Consider the following 23,052-nt stretch of genomic DNA (forward strand, 5'->3'; position numbering starts at 1 on the left):
CATCGCTATGTAAAAGCAAAAGAAAACCCAGTAGAGAAGGGATAGGGACACTGCATGAAGCCGAAGCATCATTTGAGCTCATTGAAGCCTGTCCACATAACATGGTTTAGTGTTATCTCTGAACTAAGCCAACGTTGCTATCTTTTGGATCATGCGGTTATAGTAAACTCTTATTTAACTGTACTTTCAAGGATCTTCAGACTTTGTACATAAAACATTATCTACATCATTCACCCATATTCCTGGTAAAAATAAATCTTGACAGAATAAAGGAGATTCTGTATTAGGAATGCATTGGCTGGGGGTGGGGAGGAGGAAAGATTTAAAATGTAAACCAATAAGCTAGGCAGTCCTTAAACCAACATGCATCCTGTAACTCTATCCATCATTTAGACACTTTTAATGTTTAGTTGAATTAAACATGAGCTTTTGGAAAACATTAAGGATTCAGTAACCCAGGATAAGAGTTGCACTTCTTGCACTTCCCCTCTCCCAGAACTGCTGCTGCTGCCTTAGAAAATACCCCCATCATATGGTCAATATATACTCATGCAATCCCTCTCTGGATAGGTTGGCATGTGCACTTGCACAGGGTTAAGGGCATAGGGAAAGACTGTCGAAGCAAAAATGTCTTGCAACTGCTTCCAGAAAGTGCAGATTGTGGGCGTCTTAAGAGGGCTGCTATTCTACAGAACAGGGGCAGCCACACTAAAAGCCCTGTTCTGAGTTACCATGGAGCAGGCTTCTGAGATCTTTGGAACTTGCAGGAGAAACTCTCCTACTGACCACAGCAATCTACTGGGTGTACAAGGGATAAGGCAGTCACGTAAGTAAGCTGGTCCTGAGCTGTACAGGGACTGATATCTTAGGTACCAACACATTGAACTTGGCCTGGTAGCAAATGGGCAGCAAGTATAAATCCTGCAAGTAAGGAGCTACATACTAGTGGTAGTTTCCCCCCACAACCAATGTAGCCACTATGTTCTGTACCAGCTGCAGCCTCTGGGCAAACGCAAGGGGAGCCCCACATAGCATGCATTGCAGTAATCTAAACATGAGCCTACCTTGAATCCTTGCTGCCTGACCCCGGACACGTTTTTTTGTGGTACTAACCAGCTTTAAGACCCAGAAAGCTGACCCACATTTTTTTCTTGAAATCACTTGCTGCTGTCTGTCATGTTGTGCAAAATCCTTTCCAAGCAAAACTGAGAGAAGCTCTCTCTTGGTATTTCACTCGGATGGAGGAGGAGTGTGTGAGAGTAGCAATTTGACAAAGCAACTGCAAAAAAAGGTATTCATGCAATCATTTACTGGGGGCGAGGGAAGAAGACAAGAGCAGAGGTCAAACGGTAAATCCACATCGGTGTGGATTTTTAATTTTTGACCAAAAAGAAAATGTGTCTTTTCATGAGACTCAAATAGGTTTCAGGGAATGGCTTCTTGTTAACCTTCATCGAGTTTTCTGGGATTCCAGAGAGAATCAACTGCTTCCTGTATTTTTTAAAATAAAGAATCCAAGTCTGTTCCTTGCTGCAGTTGCTTCACAATATGCCATCCTCCTATCAAAGGAAGCAGCAGTACAAAATCAGCTATGGGGTAATATTACAGTAATTACCAGGCTGATGCTCGGGTCCCTGAAGGACAAATTAATGACCTTTTCCATCTGGAATGCTCATCCTGTCTCCAGCTGGAGCCCCCAGTGTATTATCTTAATGTGTTTCAATTAATTTGTCCGTTGTAATTACCCACCTGTAAAAGCACGATGGAATAGCCGGAGGCCCTGACTTCGGCTACTTTTACATATCACAAAATTAGCCTCCAGCCCCATTTACTGATAAAGTTATTCAAATATATAGGAACAGGTATTAAAAGTGGACTATATTGCACAGTTCCTCTAAGTTGGTTAGAGCATGGTGCTGATCATGCCAAGGTTGCAGCTTCAGATTCCTGCATTGCACAGAGATGATTCTAAGAGCCTGAGCCACCTACGCACAAATTATCACCACTAACAATAAAATAAATAAATAAACAAAATCCAGGACATTTGCTTTAAAATGTAAAATCCCCCCCCCCCGCATGGGGGTGTAGGACCCCCCAAAAAGGACATGTCCAGGAATTCCCGGATGTATGGCAACCCTATTTAGACCCAACTCCCATCAGCCCCAGCCAGCATAGCCAATGATGAGGAATAATGGTAGTAGTAGTCTCTTAACATCTAGAGAAAATCATGTTGGCTAGCTTGGGTTCCCCTTCATGAATCACTGCCTTGCCGTGGCGAAGGGGCTTGAAGAACTCAGAGAAGCTATGAACTACGCCGAGCAGGGCATCCAAGATGGACAGGTCATAGTGGAGAGTTTTGACCAAACGTGATCCACCTGGAGGAGGAACCAGCAAGCCACTCCAGTATCCCTGCCAAAAAAAAGGACAGATCCTGAAGCTGAGGCTCCAATACTTTGGCCACCTCATGAGAAGAGAAGACTCCCTGGAAAAGACCCTGATGTTGGGAAAGATGGAGGGCACAAGGAGAAGGGGACGACAGAGGACGAGATGGTTGGACAGTGTTCTAGAAGCTACCAGCATGACTTTGACCAAACTGTGGGAGGCAGTGGAAGACAGGAGTGCCTCGCGTGCTCTGGTCCATGGGGTCACAAAGAGTCAGACATGACTAAACGACTAAACAACAACAACAACAAAGCTGTGGGTTAGGCTACAAGTCTTATCCTGTAGAGACTTAGGTTTGAATCTTGCTTGGCCATAAATGGAGAATTATTGCCCAACAATATTTGGAGGGACACATACCTGGGGTACCCAGTATTGGGCTAGATGCAGGGCTGGCCAACACATGAGACAATGTGAAGTGATCACCTCAGGCGGCAGGATCCACAGGAGCAGAAGATCCTGATGTAGATCTTGATTTCCCCCCTCTTCTTGATGTAGATCTTCACTCACCCTTTCTTCCTTGGCAGGAAAGGGGGGCACAATTTTGTGATTCACCCCAGGTACCAAACTGTCTTGGGCAGGCCCTGGCTAGATGGATAAACAGAAACTATGTCAGATGAATCTCCTGAGGTAAAAGAAAGTTTTCCCCAAACCACCCCATCCCCCCAGTCGTTTAGAATGACTGGCTATCTTAACTTTTTTAGCATGGCTTTTTTCCTAGCCTGTCTCCCGAATTCACAAAATGCCTTAGCTCAAAATTTATCAGAAGAGCTGTTTTGTGTCCTATATGTCCTTTACAGTTTCTTACTGAAATGCTGGCAAATTTTCATGGTTCATTACAAGCCTTTGAAAATGACAGCATGCAAACACTCTGCTGCATTCCCCCTCCCTGAAAAGTTCATTCATATGCAGCCTGTGCACAAAATGATCTCCAACAGATGTAAAAGAAGTAGAGCCCCAAATGTCCTGTTATTCATTTGGAACTTGAAATATTTAAAGTGGCTGAAATTACAAAAAAAATAATAACTTCTTGCCATCGCAAAATCTCAATCAAATGTCATTTTATTTCCAGTTTCTGGTTTTCATAATTCTAGTTCCCACGCAATTACAGATACATGCAGAAAAGCAACATCGATGGTCTCAAAGTCCCAGAGACCTTAGCATTTTGAAAAATTCAGATGTAAATCCAAATGTTGTATCTTGGGACTATTTTGGACTAATTCTCATAATCTAAAACTCACATGAACAGGCTATCTCAGCAACATCCAATTAAGGTGTTGAATTCATTTTTTCACTTCTATTTCAAAAACATCAAGCCCAAGTGAGAACATTTGAGTGGGGGATGTAACTGGCAGCAGACTGCAGGCCTATTCTAATCAAATGCTACAATCTGGCATTGTACCTTCTGGACGTAGACCCAGAAAGATAATTTGTCTCTGTAGTGAAGAGAAGGGATGGCAAGGAAAGATGGGCAAAAGTAGGAGTTCTCATTCCTCTTATTTTACTTGTGAATGGGAGGGAATGCCTGAATTATGGGAAATGCTTCTAAAAGATCCTGGGTTGGTCATCAACTTGAATGGCTTTAGAAAGGGATTACCATATATACTCGAGTATAAGCCAACTTTTTCAGCACATTTTTTATGCTGAAAAAGCCCCCCTCGGTTTATACTCAAGTGAGGGTCCTTTTGGGCTGCTCCTTCCTCCTCCTCCATCTTTGCCGCTGTTAGCGGCGGAGGAATGAGCAGCCTGAAAGCAGCCCTTTTGGGCTGCTTGTTCTTCCTCCGCTGCTGCCGCCACCAGCCGCTGCCTCTCGGCAGCACCCTAGATAGGCAGGGGGACGGGAGGGGCTGGGGGGGAGAGAGGAGCCCCCTCTGCCATGTGCACATGTGTGCGCGCACACACTCTGGCCCACCAGGAGGTTTGTGGTGTGGTGAACCATCTTATACGGTAGATTAATTCTTGTAGGATATGACTCTCAATGGCTACTAGCCACATAGACTCTGTTTTGCCTCCACTGTTGGAGGAAATATGCCTCTGAAAACCAGTTGCTAGGAATCCCAAGTGGGGAAATTGCTGTACATTTGGGTGCCGCTTGCAGGCTTCCCATTGACCCCTGCGACATCAGGATGCTGGAATAGTTGGGTCTTCTGATCCACCAGGGCTCTTCTGACGTTCTTATGAAACTGACTAATGTCCATATTTGGAGTTGGGAAGGAATTCTTCCTTGGGTCAGATTGACAAATGACTTTGCTGTTAAGTCTTGTTTTTCCTATGCTATAATGCATGGTTTGACTTACTGGAAATTTTCCTCATTCTGATTTCATTACACTTTCCAGAATGACTTTTTTTATATAGATAGGTGAGAAATGAGGCATTGCATAAGCTTCGTTGCTCAAGTGGTGCCCATCCCCGAGTGGTCCCCCCCCCCATGTGTCCTGGCTCCTGTCCCAAATGCTACAAGAGAGACTCTTACCTGAGAGTAAGTAAGAAAGCTTCATTCAAGGCTTGCTATGGTACAGGTACAAACCAGAGAGTTTAAGAACAACATCTGAGGCCAGGCAAAAGCTGTGAAGATGTCTCAAAGGGTCACACCCTCTCAGCAGTTTTTAAAGGTGAGAAATGGCACACTCACTTGCAAGACTCTTTCTTCCGAGGAGACTGGTGCATTTGTGGTGCGCTGGTCTGCTGCCAGTGCTGGAGGCCCCAACAAGTTCTTGGTGATGGAACAGAGGTCAGCCCCTCTGACTCCTTCCCTTCCACCTGGCCAGCCTCTTCTCCTGTCTGGTCCATGCCCTGCCCCATCGCTATGGAAGCTCTCCACTCCACGGATGAGGCAGGAGAGGGAGCCAGCAGGACTCCCTCAAAGGCAAAGGGAGCCCCTCTTGGGCTGCTCTGTATTGATGGTCCACTCTGTACCCTCTTCCTTGTCTTCCTCATCTGACAGGAACTGCCACACCAGCCTTGAGCCAGTTGGGATCAGGAGGCTCATGACACAATGTGGCCACTGGTGCTCTCCTCACCCGTTCCCATTTCTCATCTTGACTCATAGAGAAGGCAGGGTTGGCTGGAGGGGATCTGGAAACCACATGCTACAGTTGTTTAGAACTTGGAGAAATAGTAGCACTAGCTTTTCCTGGCACTAAGAACATGGTGCTGGGCACTAGTTCAGAGATAAAAAGTTGCTGCTTGTCTTACAGTGGTAGCACTGTACAGGGGAATTGTACAAAAAAGCAGGGTACAGTGGTACCTCAGGTTACATACGCTTCAGGTTACAGACTCCGCTAACCCAGAAATAGTACCTCGGGTTAAGAACTTTGCTTCAGGATGAGAACAGAAATCGTGCTCCGGCGGTGTGCTCTGATGGTGTTTCCTGCTTGGCAGGGGGTTGGACTCGATGCCCTTGTGGTCTCTTCCAACTCTATGATTCTATGGTGCAGCAGCAGCAGGAGGCCCCATTAGCTAAAGTGCTGCTTCAGGTTAAGAACAGTTTCAGGTTAAAAGCAGACCTCTGGAACGAATTAAGTACTTAACCCGAGGTACCACTGTATATACTAGTTGCAGAGCCAACACCACATCCAAAATACCCAAGTGCTCAGGGTGGGCCTTGTTTCCAGGCTAAGCCATAGTAACTGATGTTCCCCATCATGAAGATTTATAGAGGAACACAAGACCATCTGTTAGAGATGGCTATGAATGCAGGCATCTCCTCCCCTGCAGAAGTCACATTGCACCAGGAGGATTATGATCACCTTTTTATTAAAGCAGTAGAATCAAGGGCATTTTTCAAGGTCAAAAAAACCCAAGCAAACCCTAGTGCATAAAGATATTGGAACAATATGTTTTGCTGCTACATTGCACTACTAACTTTCACCTTAAGTCGAGACGTATTCAAAGGATTCTCTCGGCATTCCCATTTTTAAAGTGCATTACGTAGATTTTATCTGCCATGCAAAATAAAGCTTCCTTGTTAATTTCAAAGGGGGAGGGAGAAAAAAGAACGAAAGCAAAGAAAATAAAATGTAGTATAGTATTAACAGCATGTAAGTTGCTTAATCTTCAAAGCTAGCTTTACCTTGAAATTTCCATAATCCATTCAGTAAATATTGTTTTGCATACTTCAAAAGAAAAAATAATAATTAGATTATCCTACAGCTGAGATTAACAGAATTTGTACATACCTTTGGAGTAGCAATTTTGTCTTAGTACAATAGGAGTATAACATTCTTTTCAAGTTCAGGGACACGGTGCACTTGTTCAGTGAAAATAATTAAATATCGAGCAGAAGAGAGATATTATTTATTCAATGCAAGCAAGTTCCAGATTTGCAAAGACTATGCACTTTCCATTCTGATATTCCCTATCAAGATAATCAGTGTCCTATTGTACTTATTAGAGCACAAGACTGAAATCTTTAGGCGTGATCTTTAAGCTCACAGAAGGTTTGCATTGATTAGTCTTCATTGTACAGAGTGACACAATATACCGTACTTCTGTCCTACTAGTTACTTATTGGCAGATTCCCAGGCACACCGATTTGAGATTAATAAGAGGAAGAGAGAGTAAGTATCTAGTGCCTGTCCACTGACACTGAAAAATTAATATTGTCTTTTTAGAAATCTCAGTTGGCACAGCATCCTTATGACAACATCATCCATGAGTGCAGGGGTTCTCAAACTGTGGTCCACACATCACCATTGGCTGGCAAGTTTCACGTGTCTAAATATATGACTGAAAGCCATACAGCATCTAGCACAGTAAATTAACAATCGCTACAGCAGGCAGAAAAATCATTAAGTGGTCTGTCAAGACCCGCAACAATTTTCAAGAGGAAAGAAGTTTGGGAACCAGTGGAGTTCTCTGCCCAGGACACCTGAGTTCTTCATGATATGGATAGGACACACCCACCTGGGCTCTACATTATTTACCAGAGGCATTTTGGAGGATGAGGGGGAAGCATCCCTCAAGTTGCTTTTTGGGAAACTCATTTCTTATATAAATAAGCCTCATGCAGACGGATGTTTCTCAGCAAGATATATTGCATCCGTCTGCAAGCGACATAATGAGGTAGCCAGGACCAATTCAGGGCTATACCAGAACCACATTCTTCTACAGATACATATGTGTTCACAAGCGCACAGATACAATCACTCTTTACTACTTTGCATAGGAAACCTGTCAGAATTAAGTAGCTGCAGAGCTGGGGAACCTGAGAAATTCTGTCAGTCTGCATTTTGAAGCAAACCAACCTGACCAAAGCCCTCTGCCTAATGTATGGATCAGAATGTCCTCTGCGAGTGTATGAATGCATAAATACTTACTAGTGCCCAAGGAGTATGTAGGGGTAGCCAATGCTGTCTTTCTTTGGACAATGTCCCCGTGAGGACAGGTTGTCATAATATCCTGTCACTCTCAGAATCCCATCTTTGAAAACATGCAGCAGTAGCAGCAGCATCAGTGCCAGCAGGTGGGTTTTCTAGCTGCTTAGAGTGATCTCTTCCTTTTTTTAAAAAAAGAAAAGAACTGTACAATTTAAAGGCAGCCCTAAGACTGCCACATAACAATGTAGGCTTTGCTAATTTTAAATATGAATTTCAGTGCATTTTTTTAAGAGAATGCAAATGGAAACAGGTTAGGTACAAAGTATGTACAAAAAATGACAGTGGAAATGGAGCGATCTCTCCCTCCCTAGTTAAGAGGAAGTGTTGTAGCAATTGCACGATCAGCCCTATAGTCTTATTTTGTTAATTGACATAAATTATGCAAAGCAGGTAGATTTGCATAAGCATTAAGTTGTATTGTTTGCATAATAGGATTCCCCTTTCTTTAGGAAAGCTTCTGTGTCTGCAAGGTGCTAGGGACAAGAAGATAATGATGAGATAATGACACTAAATGTTCTCAGTGAAGAAATGAAACTGTCAGATAACAAGACCTTCCCAGATTCTTTTTGCAAAACAAGAGCTAAAACCAGCAAAATGTATGCTTTTATTCGACAATTTTCTGGTGGTGCAATATGCAAGAATTACAGTAGCTTCATTTTATGGAATGTGCACATTAGTTATCTTCAGTTTTCTGCTTCTTTAAATCCCTAAATTTAAAAAGTCTATTTCGGCTGAACTCTGTGATCCCCTTTTCGTTCAAAACTATGAGGCTGATACAAAGTGAGGTATCACTTTCTGATTCATAAACAAAAGGTTATATGAGATACAGTCCTTAGAGTTCTATGCATTGCTGAATTTCTATAATTCAGGCACACTTTTGAAAATGATGATACATTTTTGAAAATGAAGATGATGTTTCATTTGCTCCCAGGAATATTCCTTGGACATCAAGAAAAGGTGGCAAATTTTAAATGCAAGGTGTCTTTAAAGAGAGTGTGCCTGCTTTTATGTTCTCAAGCATGAATGCCGTTCTGCATGACAATAAGGCAATATATGAAATAAGGTCACCTATATAAAGGGATCCTTCTGTTACCATCAACCCTGCCATTATGGAGCTAATACAGAAATATTTCAGTAATGACTGTAATTTGAATAAATATGTAGTGCAAGGCTTTCTATTGAACATTCTGAGTCAGCATAGTCTGTTAAGCATCGTTGCTATGGTGACGGTGTGGAGGTTGAATTAATTAAGGCCCTAACAGATGCTGTGAACTATGTAGTATCATTTGTGCTTTCTACTTGTAATTAGTATAGATGTGTTACACACACACTCAGGAGCGTGTGAGGTGGAAATCTGACATCATTCATGCACTTGCAAATACAATGAGCAGCAATTGCAAAAAGTCATTTATTCTCTCTCTCTCTCTCTCTCTCTCTCTCTCTCTCTCTCTCTCTCTCTCTCACACACACACACACACACACACACTCCCTCAAGAGAAATGTGGCCAAAATGTTGAGTTCAAAACAAGGCTACCATATGAGCTGAAAGAAAAATCAAGTTCTTTCTGCATTTCTCCTCACTTGAAATCAAAATTTTGGGGATTCAAATCAAATAAACAAGTGAATTTTGAACATCATAGTGAGCCCTCAAGCTTTCTGAGTTGTATTTCTGATTCTTTGTTTTTGTATTTTGGACATAAAGACACACAGAGAAAATTCCTGTCTTTCCCCCCGCATAATGTCTATAACCACCAGTTCCACTGGTAAGTGATAGTGGATGATCCTGGATGAAGTGGTGATGGATGAAGTGGTACTGGATTTTAGGGAGGAGAAGCAAGATTTCTTAGCAAGGTAAAAGACTGGCTGTTAAATATATCCACAAAAAAATTGCAAAAAGGCAGCATATTTACTTAAGAGCATTTGCTGTGGCTATTTTTCCATAACTCATCATATTGACAGCAATGCTACTATAGCAATTTCAGTGATACTATCAGCACAGCAGTCCCCCCGGCCCTTTAAAAGGAAAGCCTTTGGCACTGACTCCCAGTACCTAGGCCCATGCAGCTGCTTATAACAATGATCATTCATTGTCCCTATTTGTTCACAATAAGGAAAGGTATTCATGAGGAATAATCATCTGTGGTCTGATTGGGTTCTATCACAGACCAGCTCTAGGCATGGTTAGATATTTGTGGAGTTGAAAAATGCATGCAATACCATTTTGCATGTGTAGTTTATATCCACATGTGGATATGAGTGCATTGGATTGGAGCAATTAAATCCATGGCTAGAGTTTGTTTGTTTTAGATTTATATACTGCCCTTCATCAATACATCTTAGAGTGGTTCTCAAGATAAAATCTGGGACAAAATCCCTCCTGCACAAAGAAGCTATCTTAGGCAACTACAGGTGGGCTTTGTATTTTACAACACTACTAAGGGCCCTGGTGTGATAAATCCTCAGATGCCACCACAGGAAGTATCAGAAGATGGCATTTAAAACCTACTCTTGCAAGGAAATCCCTTGGGATCAGCTCCCATTTGGCATTCAGCAGCCCCATGCTGACTTTGGAAACTGTTCCCATGAAACACATGAAAACATTTTTGTCAAAAAGGATGTAAATATAGCACTGCACTAAGACAATCTTGTGGACTAGATTGTATTTGGGCAGGGTCCAGCCATAAGCAACATCAGTTCCCATCTTGCTAAAAGGTGCCTGAGAAGGTTTAGATCCCAGCTGCTGCTTTCAATGAAGAGGCTTCAAATTCATGCTGACTAGAGTCACTAGCTAAGCAGTATGTTAGAAAGAAAAGTAGGAAGAAATAATAAGTGCAGCTGGTGAAAAATCACACTAGCACCCTCTATTTCTTTCAGGTTCAAGAAGAAAATTTGCCCAGCCAGCAAAAATCTGTTTGGAGAGTTTGGCTCCCACTACAACACCTGAAAGTAGACATGGTGATAAGAACAAGAGTATCACCCCAAGGTTCTCTGCCTCAGGAGCTGCTTCATGGTGCTGCCTCCCACTTTTGTTTCAGTCATGAACAAGTCTTTTGAAGTCCCTTATCTACAAGCGGCAACCATTCTAAACTGGCCATGCCATATTGTCAACATGTCTCCCACAATTTCCCTTCTATTTCCCTTCATAGAGGGCCCTTGTGATGTGAACAAGAGGAAGATCTCAATGCCAAAGTCAGAATGACAGTGTGTATGTGTGTTTTCCCCAGGAGCAAAGCCCCCTGTGTTTAGAACAGGATAAAGACCTGAGTGATCCAAACATAGCAGCACTGACATAGACAAGATTATAAGGTCAGCAGAAAGATTTCTACAGTTGAGCTTCGCAGAAAGTCTGTTATTCATTAAGCAGACAATTGGATTTATTGGTTTTCAAGGGCTCCCCCCTCCTTTGGGTGATGTGTGCCTGATATGAAAGTGGGCTCTTTTTGTGCAGATTTAAAAAGAGCAGCACAATTCTGTTGAGTTCTATCACATATCCCAATCCAAAGCTCTGTAGCCAAGAACTGGTGGTTTGATGTAATCTCAGCGCTTCTGTCTATAATCTTTGAGAATTCTTGGAGAAGAAGTAAGGTCCCTACGGACTGTAGGTGGGCAAATGCTGTCCCCATCTTCAAAAAAAATGATCAAGTGTCTGGAAACCAGTCTTATGAGGAACGGCTGAGGGCAGAGGCGTAGCTGGGACGGGCGGGTGGGGCGCACTGGATGCCACACCATGGGGGCGGCACTTACTGTGGGGCTCACAATGTGCCCGAGCCACATGTCTCTCCTGGGAGAGACGCGGTGGCTTGGTCGCCTGCATGCTCTGCGCTGAGGGGAGGCGGCAGGCGAACTCCATGGAGGCTCTGCACAGCTTGCCACGCTTTGTGGGCAGCTTGCTCCACTCCCATGGGCGGCTTGCCCCTCTTCCAGGCACCCGAGTGGCTAGCTTACGCCACTGGTTGAGGGAGTTGGGTATGTTTAGCCTGGGAAAGAAGAGACAGAGAGAAGATGTGATAGCCATCTTCAAATATCTAAAGGGCTGTTGCATGGAAGATGAGCAAGCTTGCTTTCTCCTGCTCTGGAGGGTAGGACTTGAAACAATGGATTCACATTACAAGAAAGGAGATTTTTTTCTGTCAGTAAGAGCTGTTTGACAGTGGAGCAGACTCCCTCAGGAGGTTGTAGGAAGTTTTTAAGCAGAGGTTGGATGGCCACCTGTCCTGGATGCTTCAGTTGAGATTCCTACCATGCAGGGCGTTGGACTCAGTGACCCTCAGGGTTCCTTCCAATTCTACAGTCCTATGATTCTATAGTTCTGCAAATCCTCCTAAAGATTCCTGGTACATTAAACTTCAACTTCAATTCAATTCAATTCATGAATGTTGAAGCACCAGCTTCCTCTACACCCACCAGAGTTCCTAGATTCATACTGTATTTTAGAGAGATGTAGGTATGGACAAACTGACCTATTTTCTCTCCATCTTAGTTTCACATACACTCAATCCCATCCCATTCCCATTTTGCTGCTGATTCTTTTTATGTATAAAATGTATTTAAACCTTTTGTATGCATATTATATTATCACTATATTATTCTGTATTTTCTTTGTTGAAAATGCACAATTTGGAATGCTTTTCAGTGTTTTCCCCTAAAATACACATTTTTGCATGCATTTCCCCATATCTTTTGTGAGCAATGGAAAATTGAGAGGATTGTGCATTCCGATATACACCTTTGTTCAAATTCACATGCAAGTCTGTCACAGCAAATTAGGTGACTTTGAATCAAACAACATTTTCCTCCATTCCTAAACTGGGATATATAAAACAAAAATGATAAAACATTTAAGTCATCATCAAATACAGGTTTAGGTCCACTGATTTCAGGGAGTTTAAACATGTCCTGTTTTGTGCTGGACTGTGGCCTTAACCATTTTAGTAATTTCTGTTTAGGGGACTCCAACCAGCTTTGGCCAAAGAGGATTAATCATCTCAATGACGACTTGGAGGATTAGGTAGAAACAAATGGACAAAATTAGCTGTTCTTGGGAGTTGACACAGTGGGGAAGCGCATAATGGGGGCAAAGTAAGAATCCTACCCAACTCCAAGCTCATAAACTGTAGAATATTGTAGTGTCTTTTATTCTCATCTTGTTTCCATAGAATGACTCAATCCCAGCCCCCCTTCAGTGAAATTGAACCCGAAGCATTTGCTGCCCACCTAATAATCGTAGTGTTGAAAAAAAAGTTATGAAATGGAATTATCTGCAGCTTAGAAATCTGTCTCCATGCTCTGCGTGGCTTTGTGGTGAAAGGCGATCTGCTTTCGTTCAGCTGGTGAGAAATGGCCATTGAACAATGCAATGAAAGCAGAAGCATGCCTCCTGCTCATGTGCCTGTTTGCCTTACATCTCCCCATGTTACGAATTCTGCTTGCATTTTCTACCCCTTCCTTAATATTCAAGGATTATCTTGGCTCCTCTCATGGGACAGCTTCCTTGGGGTTATGGAATAATTAGAAGAGATTATGGTCTGCTTTTTGAGCGAGGCAAGATTGATTTCTATTTTTCTTCTAGCTAATGAGAAGTTTGCTTGTTCTCATTTGATTTGAATAACTATTCTCCTCCAAGGCTCCTCACTGAACCAAGATAAAAAAGTACAATCTGCCACAAAAAGAGGAATTGCAAGCAAGGGCGATAATACAAGACAGGAGTTGGGTGGGGGACTCCAAATGCTTTTGTTAAAGCCTAGCCATAAATGTTTTTGTGGGTTTTTTGGCAGCTTTGAGTTATTGACTGGGCTGGGGACTGAAGACTGGTTCACACACGCTTGCTCCTCACTGGGCAGCTGTGCGGCATCGCTGGAAACTGCAAGTGTCAATGGCTCATCACAGATTAAGCTCCATAGAATTTACACAGCATCTTATACAAAATGCTTTTCAACATAGTCCAATAATTCCCCTGTAACCAGTGAAGTGATGGCCATATATTTGTGAAGCGGCCTTCACAAATCAAGGGTGGGACACCTGCAGAGCTGTGTTTGCATCAAAATCGTTACGCTCGAACCCACTCAATCGCATCCCATTCTGTATTCATTCCACAAAGTACATACTATAAGCACAGCACAATGCACCAATTGTTGATCCTGCACAACTCGTGTTTGTTTTGATGGGATCTGTAACAGGAGAAATGCTCAGTGAAAGGCACTTGTTTTCAGTACGTAGAAGTTCTTTCCCCCTCCGATTGTTACCTCAATTGCAGAGGCATTAACCTCAAAGGTCTTATTTTAAATTTGGGAAGAGAAGAATGAACCTGAGTTTACTTAGCATTCATGCCCTGCCTCTCTTTACAACCCACTTTCCTGAAAAATACCCTTCTATGTCCTGTACAGAAGAGTTGGAAGATCTCAAATAACTCATACAAGACTTACCCACTTCCATATGGGGCATCACCTCATAACTACCAGGTAAGCTGCCAATTTATCCTGGAGAAAATAGCCTCCAGACCACAAATATGGGAATCCGTTAGACCCTGGAAGAGAATGAAACACATCTCATTGACACCACGGCTCTTTGGCAGAAGCAGTCCACCCTGACTGATGCACCATCTCTGGCCATCCAAATCAGGTCAGTAGATATTATTTGTAGTGAGGCACCCTTGATCTCTGGTTCTCCATTTTGTCTTGTGGACAAGTCGCTTTGTCCCCTCAATCCACAACCAACAAGATAGGTTGTTTGACAGTGACACAGAGAGTTGTAGTGATAATTAAAACTGAGGCAGTTTCCTCACTCCTGAAGAAACCACCATGAGGTGACACTTACTATAAGTGGGTGATGGCAGCAGAGAAAGGGGAAATGGGACACCCCCCCTGGGCTACTAGGCTACATGACATTGTGGCCCTGCAGAAGGGGCCATCCTACTGTTATACCACATCTGCTCCCTTCAAATACCCAGTGTAAGTTCTTTAAATGAATTTAAATGCAGCGGTTCTCATCCCCTGTCAGCTAGTACAAAATGTTTTCAGTTTGTGAACTGGAAGGATTCCACTCATTTTTCTGAACAAATATTTTGCTGTAACTACATTACAGCAAATTACCATTGAAGAGGGCTTGCCAGATATTGCACAAAAGATTGTATCATCAGGTGTCCCTTAAAGCAGTGGTTTCCCAACTTTTACCCCATCAATGACCACTTGAAAATTGCTGAGAGTCTTGGCAGACCACTTAATGATTTTCCTGCCTCTTGTAGCAATTGTAATCTGCATTCTCACTGCTTCTTTTATTTGCTATGTATTGCAATCTGAAATTCACAGAGCTGAAATTGCAGTCAATGCAGTACAACGAAAGAAGTAAAAAGCAATAAAATGCAATTAAAAGTTAGTGTGAATTTGGAAAGCAATAGATGTGCTGACTTTCACCTTCAACCACAAATCCACAGACATGCAACGTGCCACCTAAATAAAGCTCATGGACTGTTAGCAGCCTGTGGACCATGGTTCGGGAACCCCAACCTTAAAGCCACATGGAAACTATGTGTTAACACCCACTTACATATAGATGGCCTGTACAGTGGAGTGCGACAAACTGGGTGGAATAAGCACCAAACCAGATGGGACTTCTTATTTTCCCCTCACCAAACAGGATAGCATCTAGTGAGAGGATGTACTGTATTTTTCACCCCATAGGGTGCACCGGCTCATAGGACGCACTAGTTTTCTTTGGAGGGAAATAAAGAAAAAAAAATACCCCCCCCCCAGGCGCAGGGCTGGGGCGGGGGAAGCCCGAGCTTCCCCCGACGCCAGCCCCCAGAACACGCTGCTATCCGCAAGCCTAGGGAGCCATGCAGGAACTCCCACGGGCCCTCCAGGCTTGCGGATAGCTTCCTGAAGCCTGCATTCGCCCCATAGGATGCACACGCATTTCCCCTTCATTTTTGGAGGGGAAAAAGTACGTCCTATAGGGCGAAAAATACGGTAATTTTTAGTAAAAAGGGCTAAGCAGCCCCTTTACCACTAGTCTTCCACTCTAACAAACCATGGGGGGTTGTTTTCAAGCACCTAATACCATGGGGGGTTGTTTTCAAGCACCCAATACAAAGGCTAGGAAGACCTGCTGGCATCTATAGGACAGAACAAAGGCTGAGATTGTTAAAAAGGAGGGAGTTGTGACGATTAATCCGGAGTGGACCACAGCACTGGAGTCATTGACTTTGGATGCTTGGGAGAAGCTTGTAGTGTATTTAGTGGTTTGCAGTTGTTCTTTCTTGCATTTATATGGTTAAACTTTTTGAAGCCTAAACACAAGCAGTTCAATAAAAGAGAATAATAAGGGAGTGGGGAAAATCCATTAGGATTCCCCCCATACATACATATTTTCTAGCGAGAGAGAAAATTATCCCACTGGAGTAAGTGCTGTTGAATATGGAAATATTTCCTAAAACCTTCATGGATCAAAAATGTATGTGCTATTTATAATAAGCGTCACATTTCTCTTCCCTCAGAAAACAGTTCAATCATACTGGGAAAGTGAAAGTGGGTAGCTAAACTGGTAAACATATGGATATATACTGACAAAGACTTAAAAGGCAATTCCAAATGTAGCTGGTATTTTAAAGACAAAGAGGTGTGAACTGTGTGTGTGTGTGTGTGTGTGTGTTCTCAAAGCACTGAAGGTTATAACCATATTGAAAAGTAATGAACACTCTGAAAGAATGGTACCAACAGATAAGAGTTCCAGGGAAATTAGAATAACAAATGCCTCCATTCTCTGTATGAGAATCATGATGATATGCTGGGGTTGCGGATCAGGCACAGCTTTGTATTTCCCTATCTTCTTTTCTCATTAATGGTGACAGTTTGTTTCAGGATTGTTAAAATAAAGAGCAAGGCATTTCTTGCATCTGTCACTTCTAAAGAAGACTTCCCCGTTCATTTCATTTGGCATTTTAAATGTCACCGGTGCTTCAGACATTTCTGGTGTCAGGATGTAGGAGGCCTGTCCTGCTGACAGCCTCCCCCATCGCTACCTCAATATATTCAGCAAAGAAATGCAAATTATTGTGTTTCTGCTGAGAAGGAGGGTAGAGAAGCTCTGTCAAGCGCCTCTTTTTATTCAGCTTCAAGAAGATTATAAAATGTAGGGCACTAGGTTTGCTGATACACTTATTTAGTTGCACTGTGTATATTCTTTTGATCATTCACACGAAACATCCACATTTTGTGGGATATGCAATGAGGCACAAGGAACTTTTCTGTCTCTGCACAACATTGTTCAGGAGCAGCCCAAAGAACATGAGAGCCCTGGACAGCAGCTGAAATCTGCACTTGAGTGGCAAGACCAAATAAGAGTAGACCCACTGAAATGAACGGACATTCATTTCAATGTGTATACTCTGAGTAAGACCTCATTGAATACCACCCCATGTATCTTCTCATGGTGTCCATGATGCCTTTCTCCACCCTATACAATTTCTCCTTCCTATTCTTCCCTTCTCACCCACCTCTTCCCTGTGCTGAGTAACAATGCTTTTCTCCCAGGCCTACCAAACCCTCCTTTGACACCATGATACTTTCTGCCCCCTAAGTAGCCCTGAAGTTCCCACACGGCCCCTTTCTCCTGACATTATCTTTTTTTTTGCTCTGAGGATCCACCCTGCCTTCCTCTCAATATTTCCTTCCAAACCTGGAGATATTTAGGAAGAGCTTTCTGTGGTTGCCTAGCAACCATATCATGTCAACCCGAACCAAGCTCTGGGGAGATCCAGCTAATCTGTATGCTTAAGATGGCAGCCAATTTTCCTGCATGAATTGCCCATCAAGCAGAAGCAGCACGACAACAATGGCTCTCAACAGTTGACTTGCCCTGACTATTGAGGGAAGATGAAGCCCTTTCTTCCCATTTGCTGGACACACCACAAAGCATCTCTTTATACAGCTTTCTATCCACAAGTGTGTAAAGTTACATTTCTTCACAAAGATTCATTCTGGGGGTGGGGGAAAACCTAGACAGTTAACAATGTAGTTTGAGCTAGAAAAGCATATTGTTCCTTTAAAAATAAATCACAAAGGTACAGTAAGGCCAGATCCAACTTCGTTACATTGGTGGAAGTGACAAAGCCTGATAGGCCAGGCATCAACCATTGAAACAGCAATGGTTTCCTCCATCTCCTCCCCACACCCCTTTCCAGTTTCCAATTACCTTCCAGAAACCCATCTGGTAGAAATGAAACAATAAATTTGTATACAGTCTTGTCATTTTCCTCATTCAGCCATTTCCAGGATCTGTCTCAGCAGAACAGAGCCTGGGGAATTTATTTCAGACTGCTCCATGGAAAAAAAGGGAGGAAGGGGGTGAAGAATTAATGACAATTGTTTCTGTTTGGCCAAGACTTGGCTCTGTTGCCTTTGAACTGTGTCTGAAAACCAATACCGTTCTTCTTTATTTTCCCCTTAGGACTGTCATTTGGTCTGCTTTCAGGTGCTTAATGAGAAACAAGCCTCTGTCGACAGAGTTTAAGGGCCATGATTAAGTGGCTGGTTGACTGGCCGCTGGGTGCCTATTGGGGAAGCGAAGGGCTGCTTGTCTAGCGCTATACCTCCTCAGTGCCATGAGACTGTTCCCTGATGCCGCAAAATAAAAGTGACATTCCTCACCCCACCCAGTTCCTGTTTTCTTCTCATTTGCACAACACTTTTAACTTTTGTACCTGGGAAAGAAGCCTCGCTTTATCAACTCCATGCTAAGCTTGACACTTAAGATGTTGTAAAGGGGAAGCCAGTGGCAGCCATTTTCTGGGAGTGATCACTCCTATACCTGATCCTGTCCATAGATGCCCATGTGTTGTCAATGACTTATTAAAGCATGTTTATCATTCTCTCTAAAATGGCACTCTGCTAAGCTAACACTGACTTGAAGTCTCTGGCTTAGCTCACCTGCTTGGGTGATGTGCTCTGCATGCACTTTGAATTCTTGCCTTGTGCTCATGATGCGGTTCTTTGGGCTGCCATATTTCAAGAAGTGAAAGTCCAGACACAAAGAAATTTTTAGAAAATCCCTCACGTTGTTGAGCTTTCTTTAGAAAAATGCCAAAGTTGTTGAACTTCTTCTGGGGAAAAAAACACACCATGATTTTTCCAGGACTAACCACCGCTTTTTGGAAATTCCCCCCACGTGTCACTTCCACAACTTCCCACGTTTTCCTCCAAGGAACTCAAGGTGGAGTACATGGTTCTCCTCCTCCTCCTCATTTAATTCCCACAACAACTCTCTGTGAGGTAGGTTAGTCTTAGAGTCAATGACTGGCCCAATATCACCCAGTGAGCTTTGCAGCCAAGTAGGATTTTGAACCCTCATCTCCTTGACCCTAGTCCAACACTCTAACCACTACACCACCCTGATGCTTAGGAATGGAAGAAGAAGAAGAAGAAGAAGAAGAAGAAGAAGAAGAAGAAGAAGAAGAAGAAGAAGAAGAGTAGTAGTAGTAGTAGTAGTAGTAGTAGTAGTTTGGATTTGATATCCCGCTTTATCACTACCCGAAGGAGTCTCAAAGCGGCCAACATTCTCCTTTCCCTTCCTCCCCCACAACAAACACTCTGTGAGGTGAGTGAGGCTGAGAGACTTCAAAGAAGTGTGACTGGCCCAAGGTCACCCAGCAGCTGCATGTGGAGGAACAGAGACGCGAACCTGGTTCCCCAGATTACGAGTCCACCACTCTTAACCATTACACCACACTGGCTCACTTGGACATATCACTTGGCAGTTGGGGACTTGCAAGCATCCACAAAAGCATTTTCTGTAGGCTTCCTGCCCTTTACCAATGGGCCCTCACCTGTAAGTGGCAAGTCTTGACTTTTATTTCTAACAAGCTCTGCTTTGGGGTCTGTCCCAGTACTGGTATTGCTTCTTCCAAAACAATGTAATCCTATCCAATCCAAATATTCAAGATATATTTGACTAACTTTTATAGCAGAGATTTTGTATTTATTTCTTCTACCGAGTCTTCTCTTCTCTGTAGTTTTAGGAACAAGAGTGCTGTTCATTCTCCGTTCAGCTGAGCGGTGCCCATATCTATTTTCTCATTATGTTGATCCAAGGTTCACCTACAACTGTTAAGTGAGGAAGTTCTTAGACATCAAGGATTCTCCTTGGACTTGGATGACAGGGATTTATGACTCTCAGAGGATTAACTCCATTTGAAACCTAGCCAACAGTTTCAAAAGGTGTTCATAGAGCTAATTCCTTTGTCAAGCTATAAATAAAAGCCAGCTGTTCTGTGGGGCTTTAGACGATTTCCATATCTCACAGTAATTTTGTGTGCTCACACCTGCCTCATTCCTCTTTAGTTATTTTCCAGCTGTGCATCCTATTTAGTAAACAGATACCTTTTTTTTTATTTGAGAAAATATATATTTGCAGGCTAAATGATATTACTGCAAATCTACAGACAGAGCACAATTTTAGAAGAAGGGAGAATGATATTATATGGTACTTAATATGTGCATGTTTTAAGGCTCAATTTCATACTAATAAAGGAGGGAATAACTGCATGGCTCAAGGTAATGAAAAAGCCAGAGGTGACCAGAACAATAACATTTAAATGGAGCAAATATGGAAATTCAGTCAAGAGGGAGCTATGAAAAATGATTGTTTTTCAATCAAGAGAGAAGCATGGAAGATGTCTTTACAAAATAAAGTTTACTGCCCTGATATACCACTGAAGTAGCAATATGTCCATTATTGTGGCATAATCTTGCAGGTTGTTGTTGTTGGTTTTTTTTAGATTGACAACATTCGATTTGAGGATTAGATTCAGCTTTACCTTACCATACATGTAAAGTGTTTTGGCTTTGTATATGTTATAGCCAACCAGGAGACTTCACAGTAATGTTGGCCCAGTCCAATGGCTTTCAACTGGGTCTGGGGGGTGGATGGGATGTAGCTCATAATTCTTAAATCACTACAAACACTTGAAAAACAAACAAATAAATGTGCCTTGTGGCTCTATTCTTTCATGAGAAAGGTTTGGAAGTATACCCTGAGGAAAAATATATACCCACTGCCTTGTGGGGCATCTTCAGGAGAAGAAAAGGCCAAAGGGTAAACCCAACAGAAATCCAGAGTGGAGCCCCTAGGACAGTTGGATAGCACCTTGTATGCCTCCTTCTGGCAACACCTGAAGCCAAGCTGGTGCCAAATGTATTGTTCTGCTTTCCTTTGGCCCACATTAGCAAGGCTGATCAGCAAGGGGAGGGTCTTGTGGTCTGGGCAGCCCAGGACCTCCATATACACTGCCCAGGTTTGTGGCCTACTAGAGAGGTTAACTCCATTGTTAACCAACAACAACCCCTCCCCCCCATATACAGTGGTACCTCAGGTTAAGAACTTAATTCGTTTTGGAGGTCCGTTCTTAACCTGAGGTACCACTTTAGCTAATAGGGCCTCCCGCTGCCGCCGCGCGATTTCTGCTTTCATCCTGAAGCAAAGTTCTTAACCCGAGGTACTATTTCTGGGTTAGCGGAGTCTGTAACCTGAAGCGTCTGTAACCCGAGGTACCACTGTACCAGAAACAGCTTCCCCACTCTAAGAAATTTGGAGCTTATTGCACCACAAGTTTTTAACCTCCTTTACGAATCATCTCCCTGAATACAATACACATCACATCAATTTATTCATGGCGACCAACAGAATGCTATTCAGCAGAGCATCGCAGAGATAATAAATGATGACATCCATGAAAAATCCTAAAGTTGCTGAGTCTGAACAAGAAAGCAACTTGTATAATAAACTATTCTATTAAATTACATTTCCTCTCGACTAGGAAATAGGCTCACACCAATCACATGCTTAAAATCATTACTAATTCATTTTAATTAATGTTTCCAATACTTGTGACAAGCAGGCGATCATTAAAGCAAGGGAACCCTGGAGCTGGCTGCATTTCTCATGCTGTTCATATTTCATGCTTTAAATTTATTATACACCCCATATTTCTTTACTGAAAAACATACAACATGTGCCTTGCATAAAGGTTCATTTGCTGCATCCATTAAACACCACATGCCCCATGGTATGAAATTATCTAAAGAAAAAAGAAAAGAAAATAGTGGGCAGGAGAGAAGAAGCATGATTTATCTATGAGATCTTGTTTCTACTCAAGGATGCAGGCAGCATAAATATTATTGTCAGGTGAAATGTGGCCCACTAATCTACTAACTCCCTTCAAAAGAACTACACGACTGTTTCACACAATACACAGAAGCAAATCCAGGTTTGCACTGAATGTCTCCTTAGCAGGGAATAATGGTCAGTCCTGATTCTCTGACAAGGGTATCTGCGTGGTGAGGGCTGGATTTAGGTTTGATAAGGCCCTAAGCTATAGAAGGTAGTGGGGCCCTTTATATGTCCAGCTGTCCTTTGAAAACAACAAATTATCGCTGTTTTTTTGTGTTGAATATATGTTGAATGGTAATTTATGGACCAAATAGGTATCTAAAGCCACTTGCACATAACAAAATACACTGTTGCTGTATGCAGGTTTTATTTTATTTGTTTTTTATCTTATATTTTGGAAATGTACACCCATGGTTTCTTTTCTTTTTTGGGGGGGGGGGCCCAAGAGAGTGGGGCCCTGAGCTACAGCTTGCTTAGCTTATATGTAAATCCGGCACTGTGCATGGTATGTAAGTTTGCAAACACATCTGTTGCATCCCTCTGTATCTTTAGATATACACATTTACAACCTCTTAAGTACATAGCCAAAAGCACAGTGTGGAAAATGGCCACTTAATGACTTAACACCCAGCCTGGTGTCAACAGCAGTCCCGTGTCTTGTGGGCAATTACAATGGCACCTGTCTGGTGCTCATAGGAAAAGGCTCTGTTGCTACTGCTTCCTGTCTCCTCAGATGGGCCCCATATGACCCCCTCATATCTGACAAAATGAAGAAAGTGGGAGACTCAAATCAGAAACTGGGATGGCGTCTATAATTCTGGGACTGCCCCTGGAAAATCAGGACTTGGAGGGTATGGAGGTTGCATGGACATAAATACTGGGAGAAAGCTTGGAATGGAGTTTCCTGAGGTGCTCATACAGATGCACCAGGGTCCCTTTCAAACACCAAAGGACTATCTCTAATTCTGAAAGGCTTGACTCCAACACCCTTTTTGTACTTGGCTTTGATACCTCAGCATTGTTTCAGGGCAACCAATGAAGAAGGCAGATCAGGAAGATGGTTCCAGGTCTGCAC

The 23,052-nt window shown here is 42.8% G+C and overlaps 3 long non-coding RNA genes across 3 annotated transcripts; 1 reads left to right on the forward strand and 2 right to left on the reverse strand.

Annotated features, from left to right (window-relative positions):
* Positions 1-1,342: 1,342 nt before the first annotated feature.
* LOC309379917 lies at positions 1,343-14,324 on the reverse strand. Its single transcript, XR_014172672.1, has 3 exons — positions 14,240-14,324; positions 2,800-3,027; positions 1,343-1,559 (listed from the first exon to the last, which is right to left on the reverse strand). It is a non-coding gene; the product is annotated as an uncharacterized lncRNA (long non-coding RNA).
* LOC309379915 lies at positions 13,776-18,464 on the forward strand. Its single transcript, XR_014172670.1, has 2 exons — positions 13,776-14,435; positions 18,261-18,464. It is a non-coding gene; the product is annotated as an uncharacterized lncRNA (long non-coding RNA).
* On the reverse strand, positions 15,557-15,966 carry LOC309380378. Its single transcript, XR_014172895.1, has 2 exons — positions 15,896-15,966; positions 15,557-15,865 (listed from the first exon to the last, which is right to left on the reverse strand). It is a non-coding gene; the product is annotated as an uncharacterized lncRNA (long non-coding RNA).
* Positions 18,465-23,052: the final 4,588 nt, after the last annotated feature.

The sequence above is a fragment of the Podarcis melisellensis genome (assembly GCF_964234715.1).
Source record: "Podarcis melisellensis genome assembly, chromosome: 11".
Lineage (NCBI taxonomy): Eukaryota > Metazoa > Chordata > Lepidosauria > Squamata > Lacertidae > Podarcis > Podarcis melisellensis.